At 43.6% G+C, this 7500-nt stretch overlaps 1 protein-coding gene across 1 annotated transcript in view; it reads right to left on the bottom strand.

Annotated features, from left to right (window-relative positions):
* LOC128696231 (protein scarlet-like) overlaps positions 1–7463 on the bottom strand; it is a 351307-nt gene extending 343844 nt beyond the window's left edge. The window contains exon 1 of the mRNA XM_070092551.1: positions 7386–7463. The gene's annotated coding sequence lies outside the window, so the exon portion shown is untranslated. The remainder of the gene's footprint in view (positions 1–7385) is intronic.
* Between the last annotated feature and the right edge of the window lie 37 nt (positions 7464–7500).

Below are 7500 nucleotides of genomic sequence, written 5' to 3'. Positions count from 1 at the left end.
AATGAAACTAAACTACAGGAAATGGGACTACACAGGAATGAGGAACTTCCTGAATGAGGTTCAGTGGGACAGAGAACTGGCAGGGAAGCCAGTTAATGAGATGATGGAATATGTAGCAACAATGTGCAAGGAGGCTGAGGAGAGGTTTGTACCCAAGGGTAACAGGAATAATGGAAAAGCCAGGATGAGCCCATGGTTCACCCAAAGATGCAAGGAGGCAAAAACCAAGTGTGCTAGGGAATGGAAGAAATATAGAAGGCAAAGGACCCAGGAGAATAAGGAGAGCAGTCGTAAAGCCAGAAACGAATATGCACAGATAAGAAGGGAGGCCCAACATCAATATGAAAGCGGCATAGCACCAAAAGCCAAATCTGACTCGAAGCTGTTATACAGCCACATCAGGAAGAAAACAACCGTTAAGGACCAGGTCATCAGGCTAAGGAAGGAAGGAGGAGAGACAACAAGAAATGACCGTGAAGTATGTGAGGAACTCAACAAGAGATTCAAAGAAGTGTTCACAGAGGAGACAGAAGGGACTCCTGAAAGACGGAGAGGTGGGGTACACCACCAAGTGCTGGACACAGTGCACACAACCGAGGAAGAAGTGAAGAGGCTTCTGAGTGAGCTAGATACCTCAAAGGCAATGGGGCCAGATAACATCTCCCCATGGGTATTGAGAGAGGGTGCAGAGGTGCTATGTGTACCCCTAACAACAATATTCAATACATCTATCGAAACAGGGAGATTGCCTGAGGCATGGAAGACAGCAAATGTAGTCCCAATCTTTAAAAAAGGAGGCAGACATGAAGCATTAAACTACAGACCAGTGTCACTGACATGTATAGTATGCAAAATCATGGAGAAGATTATCAGGAGAAGAGTTGTGGAACACCTAGAAAGGAACGATCTCATCAAGAGCAGCCAACATGTTTTCAGGGACGGGAAATCCTGTGTCACAAACCTACTGGAGTTCTATGACATGGTGACAGCAGTAAGACAAGAGAGAGAGGGGTGGGTGGATTGCATTTTCTTGGACTGCAAGAAGGCGTTTGACGCAGTTCCACACAAGAGATTGGTGCAAAAACTGGAGGACCAAGCAGGGATAACAGGGAAGGCACTACAATGGATCAGGGAATACTTGTCAGGAAGACAGCAGCGAGTCATGGTACGTGGCGAGGTGTCAGAGTGGGCACCTGTGACCAGCGGGGTCCCACAGGGGTCAGTCCTAGGACCAGTGCTGTTTCTGGTATTTGTGAACGACATGACGGAAGGAATAGACTCTGAGGTGTCCCTGTTTGCAGATGACGTGAAGTTGATGAGAAGAATTCACTTGATCGAAGACCAGGCAGAACTACAAAGGGATCTGGACAGGCTGCAGACCTGGTCCAGCAATTGGCTCCTGGAGTTCAATCCCACCAAGTGCAAAGTCATGAAGATTGGGGAAGGGCAAAGAAGGCCGCAGACGGAGTACAGTCTAGGGGGTCAGAGACTACAAACCTCACTCAAGGAAAAAGATATTGGGGTGAGTATAACACCAGGCACATCTCCTGAAGCGCACATCAACCAAATAACTGCTGCAGCATATGGGCGCCTAGCAAACCTCAGAACAGCATTCCGACATCTTAATAAGGAATCATTCAGGACCCTGTACACCGTGTACGTTAGGCCCATATTGGAGTATGCGGCACCAGTTTGGAACCCACACCTAGCCAAGCACGTGAAGAAACTAGAGAAAGTGCAAAGGTTTGCAACAAGACTAGTCCCAGAGCTAAGAGGTATGTCCTACGAGGAGAGGTTAAGGGAAATCATCCTGACGACACTGGAGGACAGGAGAGATAGGGGGGACATGATAACGACATACAAAATACTGAGAGGAATTGACAAGGTAGACAAAGACAGGATGTTCCAGAGATTGGACACAGTAACAAGGGGACACAGTTGGAAGCTGAAGACACAGATGAATCACAGGGATGTTAGGAAGTATTTCTTCAGCCACAGAGTAGTCAGTAAGTGGAATAGTTTGGGAAGCGATGTAGTGGAGGCAGGATCCATACATAGCTTTAAGCAGAGGTATGATAAAGCTCACGGCTCAGGGAGAGTGACCTAGTAGCGATCAGTGAAGAGGCGGGGCCAGGAGCTCGGACTCGACCCCCGCAACCTCAACTAGGTGAGTACAACTAGGTGAGTACACTCATACACACACACACACACACACACACACACACATGCACACAACATACACACACAACACACACACACACACACACACACACACACACACACACACACACACACACACACACATAGGGAGACTCACACATACACTCCCCCCCTCCCCCACCGACATCTCACTCCTTCCCCTGATCCCTTCCCTCCCTCTTTCACCCTCCCCCTCCCCACCTCTCCCTCCTTCCCCCTCTCCCTCTCCCACTCACCCACTTGCTTCTCCCTCCTTCCCACTCCCCCTCCCCACTCCTCTCCCATATAGCCACAGTTCCTCCTCTACCTCTTCCCCCCACACTCTGGCATACACAATACTAACCTAACACACAGAATTACATAGGTTTCCCACTCTGAGGCAATCAGGTTAAAACAAAAATGGGTTGCCAGAGAGCAACAAGAAAAACCAAGGGACAGGAGGAGGAAACTGCAAAGGAAGATTGGGCAGCAGAGCTCATAAAAAGGGAACATGAATGGGAAAAGAATCTAGAAGAACTTAGCATGAGAATGGAAGAGAGTAAAGATACGGAAAGCAGGAAGTGGAAGGTGCAAGTCAAAGCAGTAGATGCTAGGATACAGAGTTTAGAAGAGGAACTGAAAAATCTGAAACAGACTAAAGAACTAAAGAACATTTTGGGATTGACATCAGAGACTGCTACCTTAGTCACAAATAAGGGGACCAGGCTACAAGCATGGTCCAGCAACTGGACCATGCTTGTAGCCTGGGGAAGATTGGGGAAGGGCAAAGAAGACCGCAGACACAATATAGTTTAGATGGCCAAAGTCTGCAAACCTCACTCAAGGAAAAAGATCTGGGGGTGAGTATAACTCCGAGCATATCTCCTGAGGTGTACATCAATCAGATAACTGCTGCAGCATACGGGCGCCTGGCAAACCTACGGATAGCGTTCCAATACCTCAATAAGGATTCGTTCAAGATTCTGTATACCATTTACGTCAGGCCCATACTGGAGTATGCAGCACCAGTTTGGAATCCACACCTAGTCAAGCACGTCAAGAAATTAGAGAAAGTGCAAAGGTTTGCAACAAGACTAGTCCCAGAGCTACGGGGATTGTCCTACGAAGAAAGGCTGAGGGAAATCGGCCTGACGACACTGGAGGACAGGAGGGTCAGGGGAGACATGATAACGACATATAAAATACTGCACAGAATAGACAAGGTGGACAAGGACGGGATGTTCCAGAGATGGGACACAGACACAAAGGTCACAATTGGAAGCTGAAGACTCAGATGAATCAAAGGGATGTTAGGAAGTATTTCTTCAGTCATAGAGTAGTCAGGCCATGGAATAGCCTAGAAAGTGACGTAGTGGAGGCGGGAACCATACATAGTTTTAAGGCGAGGTATGATAGAGCTCATGGGGCAGGGAGAGAGAGGACCTAGTAGCAATCAGCGAAGAGGCGGGGCCAGGAGCTATGAATCGACCCCTGCAACCACAAATAGGTGAATACAAATAGGTGAGTGCACACACACACACACACACACACACACACACACACACACACACACACACACACACACACACACACACACACACACACACACATACCAGTGTAAAATACCTAGTAATAAGGCTGCAGTAGAAAATACTCATATAAAATGATGTTAAGTTTGTTTCGAATTCAAGTGGGATAAAGTGAGTCCGAGGAACTGGCGCCACTAAACTTGGATTAAACTTCAACACAATAAATATTGAATAAGACTCCTATTTGGAAGGTAGAATTATTGAAAGTACTAAAAGAGTTGGCCACAGCCCAAGTAATTGTGCCTGGCGGCGTATCTCTATGAAATATGAAAGAAAGCGCGGAAGAACAATGTGAAGCTATTAGAATAATGTACATCTTGTCACTAGAGACTGAAACTAGCGGATTCCTGGGATCAAACATTGTGTCAGTATACCAGCAGGGGAAATACGAGACATTGAATTTCTGGCTATTACTGGTCGCATGCATTCTGGTCAAAATATTGTTAAGACAATAAGGAAGATTGGTTGAAACCTTAAAAATGGTACAGAAAACCAGCATGACTTTAGGGAAATATAATCTTGAGAGTAATTGTGGTAGAAGACCTAAATGCTAAAGTAAGAGAAACATTGAGAGAGGGTGTGGTAGGTAAGTTTGGGGTGCCGGTGTAAATGATAGTGGGAGCCCTTTGACTGAACTTTGTATAGAAAGGGGCTTTAGTTATAGGTAATACACATTTTAAGTTTTTACAGTGAAACATATAGGTGAACAGTATTTAGATAAGAGTAAAGAGGTTTTTGTGGCATCTATGGATTTGGTAAAGGTGTATGATAGGGTGGATAGGGGGGCAATGTGGCAGATGTTGCAAATGTATTGAACAGAAGGTAGGTTATTGAAAGCAGTAAAGAGTTTTTACGAGGATAGTGAGGCTCAGGTTCGAGTATGTAGGAGAGAGGGAAATTATTTTCCAGTAAAAGTAATCCGTAGACAGGGATTTATGATGTCACAATGGTTGTTCGATATATTTATAGATGGAGTTCTAAGAGAAGTGAATGCTCGGGTGTTGGCAAGATGTGTGGAGTTAAAAGATAATGAATGTAATACAAAGTGGGAGTTGTCACAGTTGCTCTTTGCTGATGACACTGTGCTTTTGGGAGATTCTGAAGAGAAGTTGCAGAGGTTGGTGGATGAGTTTGGTAGGGAATGTAAAGGAAGGAAATTAAAAGTATACATAGGAAAGAGTAAGATTATGAGGATAACAACAAAAATAGGTAATGAAAGATTGAATATCAGTATGAAAGATGAGGTGAATCAAAGAATTGACGAAGAGAAAAAGGTGAGTTGCGCACTGAGGAGTCTGTGGAGACAAAGAACTTTATCCATGAAAGCAAAGAGGGGAATGTATGAGAGTATAGTTTTACCAACGCTCTTATATGGGTGTGAAGCATGGGTGATGAATGTTGCAACATGGAGAAGGCTGGAGGCAGTGGAGATGTCATGTCTGAGAGCAATATGTGGTGTGAATATAATGCAGAGAATTCGTAGTTTGGTAATTAGAAAGAGCTGCGGGATTACCAAAACTATTATCCAGAGAGCTGAGGAGAGATTGTTGAGGTGATTCGGACATATAGAGAGGAATGAACGAAATAGAATGACTTCGTGAGTGTATAAATCTGTAGTGGAGGGAAGGTGGGGTAGGGGTCGGCCTAGGAAATGTTGGAGGGAGGGGGTAAAAGAGGTTTTGCTTGCAAGAAGCTTTGATTTCCAGCAAGCATGCGTGAGCGTGTTAGATAGTAGCGAATGGAGGCAAATGGATTTTAGAACTTGACGAGCTGTTGGAGTGTGAGCATAACTGTAGTGTAAGCATGCCTCTGGCAAGGCAGTGATGGAGTGAATGATGATGAAACTTTTTTTTCGGGCCACCCTGCCTTGGTGGGAAACGGCTGACGTGTTAATAAAAAAAAATCTTTCCTCAATGGCCTGCTGGAGTGCTTTGATAGATAAAAAAAAAATCCTGATTGAAACAAAAGGATGAGTCTACTGCATTTTCTTTGACAACAGGAAAGCACTTAACACTGTACCATACACAAGATTAATGTACTAGAGAAGGAAGCAGAGATACAAAGTTACGTTCTGCAGTGAATATTAAACACCTTAGGAGCATCTAACAAGTGGGATACACAAACATTAATACTAGAACTATTACTCTTGTTAATATACGTAAGTTACTTGCTATAGGGGACTGAATCACATGCTTCAATGTTTGCCGATGACTTAAAACTAATGAGAATAATGAAAACGAAGGAGGATCGAAACAGGCAAATGGAAGACTTGGACAAGTATGAAGATTGGTCAAAGTCAAACGAATATTTACTGAAGTTCAGCCTAAATATGTGGAATATCAATAAAAGAGAAGACCAGGCACGGAGTGCAGCTCGATAAGCAAGAAACTATAGATAATGGTCAGTGATTAAAAAAAACTTAGAGTGAAGGTCAAACATGACATATCTGTAGCTGATGCGACATTAGCTCATCTCAGAAGTTTCTCCAGGAACCTAAAAACAATGACTTTTTATATTCTATACACGATATATATCCGACTCATCACGGAGTATGCGGAACCAGCATACAGCCCTTCACTAGTCAAGTATGTACTAAAACACAGAAAGGATCCGAGATCTGATTATGACATACAAGATTCTCAGATGACCTGAGAGAGCAGACAGGGACACACTTCATGAACAGCGAGGTCATAACAAGAGGTCAAAGATGAAAGATAAAATCACTGGGATTTAAGGAAATTCATTTTCAGTCTCATTGTACTAAATTTATAGCAAGAGCTAGAAGATGGCAGAAGCAAAGTCAAGAAACAGTTTCAAGAGTAGGTAAGAAACACCTGACGAGGCCGGAAACCGATGATTCTAGAAATTGAAGTTGAAGAAGTGATGTGAGGCACCATGACTCGACCCCAGCAAACACTCCTCGGTAAGTATCCACACACATCCACTTACCTGACTCACGTCACATATGTGCACAAAAACTGGATATATTACAAGAAAAACAGGTCTGAGTAGATAGGGAGGCTGAAGACATCCAGTACCTCAGTAAGAACTTATACAATATAACTCACTAATTCTGTAGCTTTCTTGGAACTTAAATAGGAGAGGACATAGTCAAAGTTGACCTAGTCTAATATAGCCGAGCTAAATCTAACGTAACTTTCACTCATACATCTGACATAACCCGGGTGTTGATCACGAGTCAGTTAGGTTGTGATGCAGCTGCTTATTAATGCTAGACGATACAATTTAAAAATATAGAATGGTTTTAAGTGAACAAAAGATTCATTGAAAACATCTTCGATTACAACCATCAATTTTCTATCTCAAAAAAAAAAATCGCAATGCTCACAGTTATAATAGAATTGAGTGGATTCCCAGAGGTCTGTGACCGCTTTCCCTGGTCTTGTTATCGCAGGTGTCAGCGGACCACAGGTTGACAACCACTGAACTACACCATGAAGACACACGTCTGCACTTACAATTTTACTGGTTTTAACAACATCTTAGAAGGATGCAGAAGGACATCTGGAGACTTTGATGAGACTTTCTTAGAATTTATATGCCCAAAGGTTTAATACACTGATAAAAATATATGTAACTATCACTAAAGACACTCACACAAAATATGCGACTTGAAGGAGGTTGAAGGAGGCCGTCTAGACAGTTCTCTCTCTCAAGGTGTTCTGAGACGCTGTGACATCCTGCTGTGTGGTTTGTCCGTATCAACCTTAAC

This window comes from Cherax quadricarinatus, chromosome 39, assembly GCF_038502225.1.
Source record: "Cherax quadricarinatus isolate ZL_2023a chromosome 39, ASM3850222v1, whole genome shotgun sequence".
In the NCBI taxonomy this organism is placed as follows: domain Eukaryota; kingdom Metazoa; phylum Arthropoda; class Malacostraca; order Decapoda; family Parastacidae; genus Cherax; species Cherax quadricarinatus.
This window is presented reverse-complemented; position numbering and strand designations above follow the sequence as displayed.